Source organism: Dendrobates tinctorius, unplaced genomic scaffold (assembly GCF_039654945.1).
Source record: "Dendrobates tinctorius isolate UK_male_01 unplaced genomic scaffold, ASM3965494v1 ptg000129l, whole genome shotgun sequence".
In the NCBI taxonomy this organism is placed as follows: Eukaryota; Metazoa; Chordata; class Amphibia; order Anura; family Dendrobatidae; genus Dendrobates; species Dendrobates tinctorius.
In genome coordinates this window covers 31,536,269-31,550,799 of record NW_027361797.1, presented here as the reverse complement: position 1 = coordinate 31,550,799, position 14,531 = coordinate 31,536,269, and the positions used below count along the sequence as shown (strand labels likewise).

At 47.9% G+C, this 14,531-nt stretch overlaps 1 protein-coding gene across 3 annotated transcripts in view; it reads left to right on the top strand.

Annotated features, from left to right (window-relative positions):
- Positions 1–6,714: 6,714 nt before the first annotated feature.
- The window catches only part of RRN3 (RRN3 homolog, RNA polymerase I transcription factor), a 70,392-nt gene continuing 62,575 nt past the window's right edge, over positions 6,715–14,531 (top strand). The window contains exons 1-2 of one of the 3 annotated variants that reach the window (XM_073542931.1): positions 6,736–6,871; positions 7,423–7,610. The gene's annotated coding sequence lies outside the window, so the exon portion shown is untranslated. Of the gene's footprint in view, positions 6,872–6,895; positions 7,611–7,844; positions 7,929–14,531 lie in introns of those variants that run through there. The other 2 variants (XM_073542932.1, XM_073542929.1) reach the window with 2 other exon arrangements.

The following is a 14,531-nucleotide window of genomic DNA, read 5'->3' as shown; positions in this document are numbered from 1 at the left end:
GTTTCGAAGTAAGGACTACTTCTTCCTCAGGGGATGACAATATTACAATTGACAATAATATTAACTCGGATAAGACCCTATTGCGCTTTTCTGTTCCTTTAGTATATTGCACTATGGAGGACTATGTGGTGCCTATAATACTGTATGGAGGACTATGTGGTGCCTATAATACTGTATGGAGGACTATGTGGTGCCTATAATACTGTATGGAGGACTATGTGGTGCCTATAATACTGCATGGAGGACTATGTGGTGCCTATAATACTGTATGGAGGACTATGTGGTGCCTATAATACTGTATGGAGGACTACGTAGGATTCATTTCTCTTAAGTAGCAGCACACGTGACCGCTGGCAGCAGCAGGAAGCGGGTGGCTGACACTGCGTGCTACTGAAGAGCAATGAATACTCACTGCTCTCTGCGTGCACAGTCCCAGAGAGTATTCCGGCAGCTGTGCTCTGCTTGTATTCTGGGGGCGGAAGAAGAACAGGCGAAACGCGCGTCGGGGTGGGTCGTGGTGACAGCTTGGACACAAATTCAGGTATCGCTAACCTATATATTTAGTAGTGTTTTTTATGGTTCATCACCCATCATATGGAAAGGATGTTGTTTGCCGTGTAGGAATCCAGGCATTATGTTTAGATGTTAATTGGTGTTACATGGGCACCTTATATAATATGGATTTTCAGCGGCAATTATCTTCTAATTGAATGGGTATTTTTTGCCATCTATGCACTAGTAAATGGTTTATTTAGTGGATACAGAAATGTTTTTTGTTCAAGCTGCAAGGCGACTTTTTGATAGTTTGAGACATCTATGTGTGATTGTATGTAATATGAATTTCAGTGAGAATAAAAATTATTTATATTTTGTGCTATACATTCCTTGTGCCTTTTAATTAATCTTGTGGCATTAAGTATAAATTAGTCATTGCGGAATGTACCCATAGTTGGTTTTGGGTTTTAAGGACTAATATGTATGCTGGCTGAGATCATGCAGCCAGTGTCTGAGTTATGCTGCGGTGGTGTCATGATCCAGATCGGGTTTTTCGGGTTTTGTGTCCTGTCTTTCCATGTTCTAGTCTGATCATTTCAGGGGTTAACTTTTCTCAGCCTCAGTCTGGTTTCAGGTTTGCTATTTAGCTCTGGAGCATCCTGCAGGCGGTGTCAGCTATAGTTCTGCCTTTGGCATTTGTATCTGACTCTGGTATATCCTGATTTGTCCTGCTGTGATCCTTGACTTGCCCCGTGTATGTTTATTCCCTCTGTCTATCCTTACTCAGTGTTTCCCTTTAGGGTATGTGCACACTTTGCGGTTTCTGCTGCGTTTCTGCAGCGGTTTTGGCTCTGCAGAAACGCAGCAGATTCTGCTGCGTTGTACAGTACCTTTAGGGTATGTGCACACTTTGCGGTTTCTGCTGCGTTTCCGCAGCGTTTTTGGCTCTGCAGAAACGCAGCAGATTTTGCTGCGTTGTACAGTACCTTTATTTCCTATGGAAATCAAAAAAAGCTGTGCACATGCTGCGTTTTTTTCCGCGCGGTTTTGCTGCGGTTTACATTCCGCAGCATGTCAATTGTTTGGTGCAGAAACGCTGCGGTTTTACACCTCATCCATTATGAGATGTAAAACCGCAGGGCAAAACCGCAGAAAAAACGCAGATAATCCGCAGATAAACCGCAGAAAAACCGCAGCACTTTGTCCTGCGGATTTCCTGCGGTTTTCTCTACAAAATCCGCAGAGACAAAAAACTATGTGTGCACATACCCTTATTTCCTATGGAAATAAAAAAAAGCTGTGCACATGCTGCGTTTTTTTCCTCGCGGTTTTGCTGCGGTTTACAATCCGCAGCATGTCAATTGTTTGGTGCAGAAACGCTGCAGTTTTACACCTCATCCATTATGAGGTGTAAAACCGCAGGGCAAAACCGCAGATAAACTGCAGATAATCCGCAGATAAACCGCAGCACTTTGTCCTGCGGATTTACTGCGGTTTTCGCTACAAAATCCGCAGAGACAAAAAACTATGTGTGCACATACCCTTAGTGTGCTGACTCCCTGGTTTTGACTTGGCTTGCATTTGGACCTGCTTCTGTCTTTAGTCTTATCCGTGTCTGACCGTTGCTGATCCCCTGGCTTGTTTCTGACCACGTGTACTGTGACATCTGGTACTTCTGCTCCTGACTGTTTTTAACTCGGCTCTTCTGACCACTCTTTCACCACCTGGTGGTGCTTGTGCTGCTGCTCAGTGTTGCTACGCTATGTGTGCAACCTCTCTTCCCTCACCCGCACCCCCTGGTGGAGGTTGTGCTATACTGCACTGCAGTAGCATGACAGGTGGATTGGACAGCATGTACCAGCTGTCAGGTTCACTTTATTCCATCTTTGTTACGTGGGTTTCAATCCATTCGCTGGTAAACAGCAGAGGTAAATAGGCTAAGGATGGTCCAATACTCATGGGCCAGTGGTGTGCACCTGCCGCCCCCATGGCTAATATTTGCCTGACAGCCCCTCTATATTGGGACGCTGTCAACAAGGCCAGATACATGATATATGACTATACACATTTGTATAAAAGCCAGTACATTAGGGAGAGGTATTGAATTACTACAAGCCCTGGGCAGGTGACAATGAGCCCATCATCCTCCAGGACACTCCTACACGCCTGACTGCATGCAGGTCTGGAAAATATACAAATATGTTCTATGCTTCTGCAAGCCATCCACTGCACTAGGGATCCTCTACCCAGGAAAAGGGTGGAAAGGGAATGCTGCGGGAAGAGCTGGATCTAAATTACAGATAAGGTAAATCATTTTGGTATTTTTATGTAGAGAATTATCTGATTTTATTTGTATTGTTTGCATTCTAGAAACTAAGGTCCAAACTGAATCATTTGCATAACTGATGTAAACAGAAGCAGAGGGTCCCCCACTTATTATTATGGGGTCCGTCTCTGTTTTACGTGTCAGTTTTTCGAATAAAGCAAAAAGCCGCAGAACTTTTGTCATTCTGTTTTCAAAACTAACACGTAACAAAACCCAGATGACTCAATACTAATCAACGGGGTCCCTCTACTTTCGTTTACATTAGTCACGTAACAGATCTGCATGATTTCTATTTTTCTGTTTCAAAAGTAGAACAGACTTCCTGAAAACATATGTGAATCCAGCCTACAGTGGGTACGGAAAGTATTCAGACCCCTTTAAATTTTTCACTCTTTGTTTCATTGCAGCTATTTGGTAAATTCAAAAAAGTTTTTCTCATTAATGTACACTCTGCACCCCATCTTGACTGAAAAAAACCCCCAGAAATGTAGAATTTTTTTTGCAAATTTATTAAAAAAGAAAAACTGAAATATTACATGGTCTTGACCAGCGGTGGATACCACGTCACAGGAGAGACGTGCATACTTTAGACACACCGGTATACTGCAATTAAGTACCAATATTATTAGGACTTTTTCCTCATTTACAAGCCTAAGGACGGTCCTGGCATATAGAACTCCTTGTCCATTTCTGAATACTTTCATAGAATCCTAGAATGGTAGATGTTGTGAATTCTCTTTCTGGCCTACTTCTGGTTACCAGTGGAGGTAGTGGAGCAGGGTTATATTGACAGAGGGGTCGCGAGTTTTCTTTCTGGGCTCCCTCTGGTGGTTACTGGAGGTAATGGAGCTGATCTGATTAACAGAGGCTTGCCACCTGATAATGAGGACGACGACTGGAGATCTGGGGTTTCAGACTGGGATTTAATACAACCGACTCCCTCTATCCCTGCTGGTGATTTTTTCCTGCCTCCTGAGGTCTTAGTTTCCAGCTCAGTCCCTGCGTGCTCTGTTAAGTGTTCTTTTGCTATTGTTCCCATTTGATCTGGTTTTGTCTATTTCAGTTTTGTGTGGTCAGCCAGCTCAGGCTGGGGCTGTGCTGAATCTCCATCCATATGTTACTGCTTGTGCCAGTTTGTTTTTGTCCCTTATTAGATTGGCCTCTTTTTGCTCTGCTTTCAGAATATACCAGAGTGCTGATATAGTGGGTGAAGTCTAGCGACTTCAGTATTTTTCTATCAGACGTGTTGGACATTTTTTGCAGGTTTTCTTGCGTGATTGCAGACAGTGTCTTTCCTTTCCTGTCCTGTCTAGTTAGTGTGGGCCCCATGGTTTGCTCAATCTATTTTCCTACCTGCGTTTGTGTTTTCATCTTGTCTCACCGACAATATATGTTTGGGGGCTATCTATTCCTTTGGGGTCTGCTCTGGGGCAGTTTAGATTTCCCCTTTCTTGCTTTAGGCTTATTTAGCTCTCCGGCTGTGTGGAGGCGTCTAGGATCATCGTAGGTACGTTCCACGGCTACTGCTAGTTGTGTGGATAGGATCAGGGGTCTGCAATCCGCTTAGTTACCAACCTCTCTGATTTTCTGTGGCTTGGCTTGGTCTTGCTCTACTCCTCGGTGACCCTATCGTAACAGGTAGAGTTGGAAGGGACCTCCAGGGTCATCTGGTCCAACCACCCGGATCAAAGCAGGATTCACTAAATCATCCCAGACAGATGTCTGTCCAACCTCTGTTTGAAGACTTCCATTGAAGGAGTACTCACTACCTACCTTTGAATACACCATTGCAGTTGGTACACTGTTGAAGGTCATGTTTCGACCGAAACGTTTGCATTGTTGTACTAGTTTGGACCACATTAAATTCTTGCCCACACATCCGTTGAGTGCCAAGTTTCATTCTACTACTGGTCTTGGTCCAGTGCCTCCCTTCTTCTTGCAATGCTGTCCCTTCATCTTGTTTTGTGTGGATGATGTGTCCCTTCATCATCCACACAGTCTCCCCAGCAAAAAAAGTTATTGCTCTTGGAAAAGAGGAGGAAAAACCTAAAGGGCAAAAATGAAAGCTAGCTCTGCCAGAAAGATGGTAATAGATCTTACGATACAAAGAACAGAGTGTTGTACAGTATATCGATTTATGTAACTGTGAACTGCCAAAATGAAGATTATCTGGGGTATTTCAGGATTTGTTGCATATTATATATTCATCATTATGTCTATTGTGTTTTCACTCTGGCAGTATGTCTCTGGCAATCAGTTCTGCGCTATCAGAACAGCCTTTGGCGGAGGAGCACTCCGAGGGCTTGAGATTCATACCGCGAGGAACTTATATGGGGCCCGACGTTACAGAGAAGAGTAAATGGTCCTATTACCACAAACCCATCACTTTACTCATTTTTGGCGGAATTGTTCTCCTTGTAGGAATCCTTTATACCACTTTCTACTTTACCAAATACGTGGACGTGCCGTATGCCTTAGGACCAGTCTTCCTTTCCATTGGATTAATATTTTTGGTAACGGGGCTCGTTTGGTTACCAATCATCACTGAATCTATAAGACGTAAAGGACTTCTGAGAACGACAACTGCATAGGATGAGTGCCTCCATGTATAGAAAGTCAATGCTCCCTGGTTCATAGAAGTTTTCTTTTTTTTTTGCTTTCTTTGATTATAATTTACTTTCTGTAAAAAAAAAAAAAAAAAAAATGGTGATTGTTTTCAAGATAATAAAATACTGCATGTTCATTCTCAATTTATTGATGATTCATTTATTGCACTTTAAGCACTTACTCAACACTGCGATTCTATTACTGCACAGCAGTGTCCCAAAATCTGCTGTGTGGGGGAACTCTATGAGGCGGGTATACGCCTAAGGCTATGTGCACTCGTAGTTGGAAGTGCAGTAGATCTTTCCGCGCGGATTTTGAAAAATCCGCAGGTCAAAATACCTGCGGCTTACCCCTGCAGTTTCACACCTCACAATGGTGAAGGTGTGAAACTGCAACGGAATCCGCACAAAGAATTGACATGCTGCGGATTGTAACCCGCAGCAAATCCACGCAGAAAAGTCTGCAGCATGTGCACAGCGTTTTTGGTTTTACCATTGCAAAGAATGGTACTGTACAACGCAGCAGAAACTGCTGCGGACCCGCAGGGCCAGAAACTGCTGCGGACCCGCAGGGCCAGAAACGCTGCGGATCCGCAGCAGAATCTGCAACGTGTGCACATAGCCTTAGGCCGGGGTCACACTTGCGAGAAACTCGCACGAGTCTCAATACCCGGCACTGCCACCGGCACTCGGACCGGAGCGCTTAGCTACATAGAAATAAATACATGCAGCCGCAAACTCCGGTCCTGATTGCCGATGGCAGTGTCGGGTATTGAGGTGCGAGTTTCTCGCAAATGTGACCCCGGCCTTACCAATATTCTAGAAGGCATAATGGGTGAGCACCTTTTAGGCTATGTACACACGCTAAGGATTTAATTGCAGAAATTTTGAATAGATTCCCTTTAAGATCTACGTGCCAGACATAGATCTCTCCGAGAATCTGCCTCCAGAGATTATTATAAATGAAAGGGGACGTTACCAGTGTTAGACACGTACGGAATGACAGTCTGCTCTCCTCATCTACACGCCTCATACTGGTAACTCCCCCTTTCAGACAAATTATACACATTTTTGGGTGTGCACTTTCAGACTCTAGCCATAACTCAGCCCACCTTCACAGAAGAAATGACAGCACTCATGTCCAATGCATTACTATAAAATATGCCTTTATCTGACAGGTCATTTGCAGTGTATGTCCTATAGTCATCCTTCTATAGTTCTAGACTCTGCTCAGCGTTTACTTCTCAATTCTCAGGACACTCCCCTAATGCTTGCATTCAGGAGCGGTACACACAACATGGCCGCACGGCTCAGCCGGGTGCGTGCCCCACTTCCTGTTCGCCCCGATTCACTTCCGGTACGGCTCTGCTGGACGCGTGCGGCGGGTTCGGCACGTTGCGTCGGTTCCGGACGATCTCCGTTTCGTCAGTCACTTCTCACACAGGTAATGTACGAGCGCTGACGTTTCTCTTCAGGCGATGCTGACGTGATTAATGCCGGGGATAAGCAGCAATGGCGGCTATAATAAGCTGCATGAGAAGGACTTCTAGGGCCCACAGACACTAGTGGGGGACGTGTGTGCTCCACTCGTGGTATGGAATAGAGTGCTGTCTGTGCGACCCCCGCCCATATGGGAGCGAGTCAGACCCCGATCACACCACCTGTAGTGGAGCAATCGCTTAACCCCTTCCTTCCAGGGGTGACTTTTTTTCCCCCTCTTCCAAAACGTTTTTTTTAAACATAGTCCTAAAAATTCTGCACTTAGAAAAATAAAAAATTGTTTGAGACCCCCCCCCCCGAAGAGAACCGATAGGCGGGTGGTCTGCGCTACTATTGGAGAGCCGAAAGGATACTAAATAGACTTGGTGTGGTTTTCTCCTGATGATGGAACGCGTTGGTAATGAAAGCGTACGTTGTGTTCTGGGCCGCTCTGTCCGATCTCCGATTGGTTTTCTTCTGCGGGGTCTCCAGTCATTTTTATTTTTCTAATTGCAGAATTTTTTTGAACCAGCAAATACGGTATTATTTATATTGCTTTGGTATCGCCGGACTCATACGGACCTGTACAATCATGACGTCGGGGTGTTTTTAGCTCATACGGCGCACCTATTGGTCCCTTCTTGCATGGGACTGCAGCAGCTGACAGATGTAGCCTTGATCCTTGTGATACACAACCTTACCAGGTGAGCTATTCCCTGCACCTTATTGTCCATTATCATTGGATAAGACCCTATTTTTTTTTTTATTTATTTATTTATTTTTTTTCCCATTTTTTGACTTTTTAGTTTTCCATTGATGGTTCTTTTTGTATTTGATTTTTTTTTTTTTTTTTTTGTGTGACCCATAGTTTTTACTAGTATTGTTTCAGTAATGCATACAATGTTTTAATTTCTCCTACGCCTCATTGGGGGACACAGAGACCGTGGGTGTTATGCTGCTGGCCACTAGGAGGACACTAAGTAAAATGCGTTTTAAAGCGAGGGAAGCAGCAACCAAAAAAGGCAATTATGATGTTTAAATTTTCATTTGCTTAAAGACATTTACCGTCTGGATTGAATGTTGTATTTTCATAGATCTGTCTTTTGTGGATATGACGATACCAAAGACTCCCTGCACCACCCTGGAAGCGAGCGGCTGCAGGGAGGATATAACTTCATTTCTCTATCGCCTTATTGGGGGACACAGATTACCATGGGTGTATGCTGCTGCTGCTAGGAGGCTGACACTATGCAAAACAATAAAAATGAGCTCCTCCCCGGCAGTAGGCACCAAGCACCTCAGTTTGTGCTTAGTGTCTGTAGGAGGCGGACCGGGATCTCCCCAGATCCGCAGTTAATCCATTTTTTCTTTTAGGGTTTAGTTCGAACTTTTTAATCCTTTCTCTTTTATTTTTCAGGTTTTTCCGTCGGGAAACAGGGTATAGTTATCACCCTGATTTCCTATATCATGCGGCTGAGCGAGCAGTGTGGTGTCACCCACATCGCAACTCTCAGTACCGCAGGCAGGATAAGGGTTGTGGACAGGTGGCTGGTCCTTGCCGAATCCCCCTCCTCACCCCTTTCTCGGGACAGGGCTGAGAGGAAGATGGCGATCGCAGGAGGTTCAAGCCGCCTTCTGCAGGATGCGGGTACAGAGGACACCCCCCCCCCCCCAAGCGGCCTGCCGTTTCTCCGTGGGCCCCTGTGGTCATCCTCTTCAGGGACGTCAGGTAAGTGCCTGTACGTTCCCTCCGGCCCCGCATAAGCTTCCGTGAATGGGAGAAGTTGGACCTTGGTGATTACAGGTCCTCAGTTATTTGAATCTCCCGCCCTCTCTGCCTGCCGCACGCTCACGCCGCTTGCGTCTCGCCCTCCTCCTGCACTAGTCAGGGAGACACTGGGGATCCCTCCACTCACCACAGCAGCGTCACAAGCAGCAGGGCCACTGTCAGTTCGGCACCGTAATGTCGGCGTTTCCTTCACAATTGCTAGGCATGGGGCTGCGGCGCCTTACTTTCACTTTGCCTCAGCATGCTCCCTCCTCCCTTCCTGAGCGCGCTCTTTTCAGCGCGCCTTTTCTAGCCCATCACAGGGCTCCTTTTCTTTTGATATGCCAGCCTCCTCCTTCGGCCATGCCCTCTCCGTCGCTGTTAGCCAGTCACGGCGCAGCCGCTAAGCTCCGCCCCCAGCCTCCAGCACAAGGATTTCCTGGATTTTCACTCCTGCTGCGCTGCTTGGGGGACACTTCTGCGTTTTCTGCTGCTCGCCAGAATCTCGGTAGGCTCTGCTCTGAGGCAAAGATTAGCTCTCCTCGGCAGTTCTTCCCTAATTCCTGCGGCCATTCAGTGCAGTTTACCTATGCCCAACCCTTCAGGGGATCTCTGCTTCAGGCCCACCGCTATCTATTACGCCTGTGCGCGCTGTAAAAGAAGTGGGCATCGGGTCGGTTGTCCCCATTCTGCCCCCCCTGCAGTCCTTCAAATATGCCAGCATCTCAGGAGCGCACAGAATCCTGGGCTGAGAACACTCTCCCTTCCCCCCTCCCCCCGGAGTGGGCCGTTGTAATGTCTGTCAGTATCTGACTTGACAAAAGTATCACAGTCGCTGGTCCAGGTCTTAGAACGATTACCTCAGCTATCTACAGCCACCTGTGCCCCGACCGCCTCTCAGGGTGAGTCGTCCGCACCTGACCGCGACCTTCAGAGAGACAGACAGGGCAGGAGTTCTAGGAAGCGGTCTCTGTCTACTTCGTCCTCTAGCTCTGCTTCTCCCAGGTTTCCTTCTTCCTCGGATGACAACCTTCAGTCAGGCGATGACTCTCAATCGGAAGCTAGTTCAGAAGGGAACAGCGTGTCTAAAACACGGGACATGGTCGATAGTCTTATTTCAGCTATCTTCCAAACACTTAAAATTAAGCAGGATAAGACTCCCCCTCAGGAATGCTCTGTTCTCCTTAAACGATCAAGACCTCCATCTCGAACCTTTCCCAATCACAAAGATTTCGATACTACCTTATCCAAACACTGGGAGCGCCCTGAGCAACGTTTCTCAGGCCGCAAGTACTTAGACGTACTGTACCCCTTTGACGCAGACCTGCTCACAAAGTGGATCCTCCAGTTTCCCGGATAGCCTCAAAAACGGTGCTTTCTCTGCCAGATGGGGCATCACTTAAAGATCCTACTGACAGGCAGATTGAATCTCTGGCTAAGTCTATCTTTGAGGCATCCGGCGCCTCTCTCTGCCCTATTTTCGCATCCGCCTGGTTGGCGAAAGTCATTTCCGCTTGGGCAAAAATTCTTCGCAGGGGCATCTTAGCGTCAGCTCCTCAAGACGAGTTGGCGGATCTTGCAGATCAGGTTAACCATGTGGGAAAATACCTTTTGGCCGCCTCCTTGGACGTGGCCGGCTGCGTAGCAAGGGCTAACAGTAACATAGTACCTGTACGCCGAGTCCTCTGGCTAAAGTCATGGAACGCGGACACTACTTCAAAAAAGTCGCTTACCAATCTGCCATTCCATGGCTCTAGACTCTTTGGAGCCAAGCTGGATCAGATAATTTCCGATGCCACTGGTGGTAAAAGCACTTCGCTTCCCCAGTCTCGACCGAAACGTTTTTTCAACAGAAAGGGTTTTCGACCATTCAGGCCCTTTCGTCCCTTCTCTGCCACGGAGAGATCTGCTCAACAAGATCGGCCGCCCTCCACCAGGGATCGGGATCAGAGGAAACCTTCCTACAAACCCGCTCCTCACTGGAGATCTAGAGGACAATACTCCAGATCTTCAGGCGCCAATTCCGGCAGATTTTCTTCTAAGTGATGGGTCACCCTCACCTGGAATTTCTTCCAGGGTGGGAGGCAGACTTTCCTTTTTCGTGGATGCTTGGCTGTCTGTTGTCGATGACGCTTGGGTCAGAGAAATCGTCGCATCCGGATACAAGATCGAATTTGCTTCCTCCCCGAACAGACGTTTTTTCCGGTCTCGGCCTCCGCGACAGCGGTCCCAGACTCCGGGTTTTCTGCAGGCCATTTCCTCCCTTCTTTCCGCTGGAGTCATTGTTCCCGTTCCCTCAAACGAACGGTTTTCCGGGTTCTACTCCAATCTCTTTGTAGTCCCGAAGAAAGACGGCTCCCTTCGTCCAATTCTGGACCTCAAATTGCTCAATCGCCACGTGAAGGTTCTTCATTTCAAAATGGAGTCTCTTCGGTCGGTGATTGCTTCCATGGAACCCGGGGAATTTCTCTGCTCGGTGGACATTCGGGATGCCTATCTGCACATTCCGGTTTGTGTGCAACATCATAAGTATCTTCGATTTGCGATTCAGGGAGACCACTTTCAGTTCACGGCTCTTCCTTTCGGCTTAGCTTCAGCGCCCCGTGTTTTCACGAAGGTGATGTCGACCGTCATGGCAATCCTTCGCTCCAGAGGGATCCTCATCATCCCTTATCTGGACGATCTTTTGATCAAGGGATCGTCTCGCCAGGACTGTCTCCAGAGTCTTCAGATAACCCTGGACACTCTCGGCTGCCTCGGTTGGCTAGTCAACAAAGAGAAGTCCATTCTGACCCCCACCCAGCGTCTGACCTTTCTGGGCATGGAATTCGACACGAATCTAGCCCATGTTTTTCTTCCAGGGGAAAAATTTGCAACTCTTTCCAAGGGCATCAGAACTCTCAAGAGGCCTACTCCCATTCCCATTCGGTCCTGCATGAAGGTCCTGGGGAAGATGGTGGCTTCCGTGGAAGCAGTACCCTTTGCGCAGTTTCATCTTCGCCCCCTCCAGCTGTCTCTGCTTTCAGCCTGGGACAAGACCACGATGTCCTTGGACCGTCCTATTCTGCTCCCTCTCAGAGTGAGGCAATCTCTCACTTGGTGGCTACGGCCAGCATCAGTTCTCCAAGGGAGGTCCTTCCTTCCGCCTCAGTGGCAAGTCATCACCACCGATGCGAGCCTTCTAGGATGGGGAGCTGTGTTCCATCAGAAAGCGGCCCAAGGACGCTGGAATCCACAGGAGTCTCTCCTCCCAATCAATGTTCTGGAGATCAGAGCAATCTTCCTGGCCCTTCTTCACTGGCAGCCTCTCCTCTCCGGCAAGCCGGTCCGTATTCAGTCGGACAACGCCACGGCCGTGGCGTACATAAACCATCAGGGGGGCACGCGCAGCAAGCAAGTAATGTCAGAAGTGGCCAAGATATTCCGCTGGGCAGAACGTTACGTTCCGGCAATCTCCGCCGTTCATATTCCAGGGGTGGAAAATTGGGCAGCCGACTTTGAGTCGCCAGGGCCTAGCGTCCGGCGAATGATCCCTGCACCCCACAGTCTTCAATCAGATATGCCACCGTTGGGGCACCCCGGATGTCGACCTCATGGCATCTCGGATGAACCACAAGGTGCCGCAGTTCGTAGCCAGGTCCAGGGACCCTCTAGCCGTCGCATGCGACGTGCTGGTGACTCCGTGGTCCCAGTTTCAACTTCCTTATCTGTTCCCGCCTCTGGCCTTGATCCCACGAGTGGTCAAAAAGATAAAATCGGAAGGCGTACCAGTGATTCTAGTCGCTCAAGATTGGCCAAGACGGCCTTGGTACGCGGAACTGGTCAACATGCTCGCGGACGTCCCCTGGAGGCTTCCAGACCTTCTCTCGCAAGGCCCCCTTTACCACGAGAATTCTCAGTCTCTGAGTTTGACGGCATGGCCCTTGAGACCGCAATCCTGAAGGAATCAGGTCTGTCCAGTCAGGTTGTTCAAACTATGATCAGAGCCAGGAAACCAGCCTCTTCCCGCATTTACCATAGGTATTGGAAGGCTTTTTTTACGTTGGTGCGATGATAAAAAAGTCTTCCCAATGTCCCTTTCTATCCCATCTATCCTTGGGTTTCTTCAGTCTGGTTTAGAAGCGGGTCTGTCCCTCAGTACGCTCAAGGGCCAGGTTTCCGCTCTCTCTATCCTCTTCCAAAGAGAGCTAGCTTCTCTACCACAGGTCAAAACCTTTCTCCAAGGGGTCTCCCATGTGGCTCCTCCTCATCATTCGCCAATAGACCCGTGGGATCTCAACCTCGTTCTTAGCGCTCTCCAGAAGGCGCCGTTCAAGCCTCTCCAGGACATTCCTTTGTCCCTTCTCTCGTGGAAGGTCACCTTTCTGATCGCCATTACATCCATCAGAAGAGTTTCTGAATTGGCGGCCTTGTCATGTCGTTCCCCTTACCTGATTCTCCATCAGGACAAAGCGGTCCTCAGGCCCGTTCCTTCTTTTCTTCCAAAGGTGGTTTCCTCTTTCCATATCAATGAGGATATCGTTCTTCCTTCTTTTTGTCCGGCTCCCTCTCATCCGCTTGAGAAGTCTCTCCACAAACTGGACGTAGTTAGAGCCCTGCGTGTCTATCTCGCCAGGACATCTTCCTTTCGTCTGTCCGATTCCTTGCTGGTCATCTCTGAAGGTCGCCAGAAGGGCCTTCCGGCTTCCAAATCCACGATCGCTCGCTGGATTCGTTCTACCATTCTGGAAGCGTATCGTCTTCAGGAAAAACGACCCCCTCCGGGAGTAAGAGCTCGTTCCACCCGGGCTGTGGCGGCTTCGTGGGTTGTTCGTCACAAGGCTTCGGCCATGCAAATTTGCAAGGCCGCAACCTGGTCGTCTTTGCACACCGTTACGAGGTTCTACAGGGTTCATACCCAGGCCTCGTCTGATGCTGTTGTTGGTAGGAAGGTTCTGCAGGCGGCGGTGGCTCACCAGCCGACCTAAGCCTTTCCGTTACTTTCGTTCCTTATTGCTGTTCCCACCCTTGGGACTGCTTTAGAACGTCCCATGGTAATCTGTGTCCCCCAATAAGGCGATGAAGAAAGATGGATTTTTGGTTCTTACCGTAAAATCTCTTTCTTGGAGCCCTCATTGGGGGACACAGCACCCTCCCTGTTTAAGTTGTACCGTGTTGGGCTTTGAGCTCCTTGTTGGGTTCGTACATATGTTTAGAGTTTTCTCTTTGCTTCTACTGCTTTTTCACCAACTGAGGTGCTTGGTGCCTGTCGGTGGGTGTATACTGCCGGGGAGGAGCTAATTTTTATTGTTTTGCATAGTGTCAGCCTCCTAGCAGCAGCATACACCCATGGTAATCTGTGTCCCCCAATGAAGGCTCCAAGAAAGAGATTTTACGGTAAGAACCAAAAATCCATCTTTTCTCCCTGTAGCCGCTGGTCCAGGAAGAAGATTGCACAACATTTAACGTAGTACTCCGGGGTATTTTTTTTTTTTAAGCTTACCACTGAAGTGGTATCAGTAATGTACGTTCCCTGTGTATAGTAAAATGCTTACCAGTCACTGTTTTCTACCGTTTCCGGCACCGCTCCTGCTCTGCCATCTTGTGACCACAGCTCCTTACTGGTCAGAGGTCACAGCTATCGGTCACTATCTCTCTTGATCTAAGTCTACTATAACTTTGTTTTGCGTCTCATAGACTTAGGCCTCATTCGGATGGGTTTTTTTCGACTTACAAGAAAAACGGACCGAGATTTATCAGCGAGTGACGCCAGGGTTTTATCATTTGGTATTCATTTTCATTGCTGAGTTTGATCAATATTGGACATATCTCTGATTTTGCACTGAATGACTGGTCCATAAAAAAATCACTGACGTGA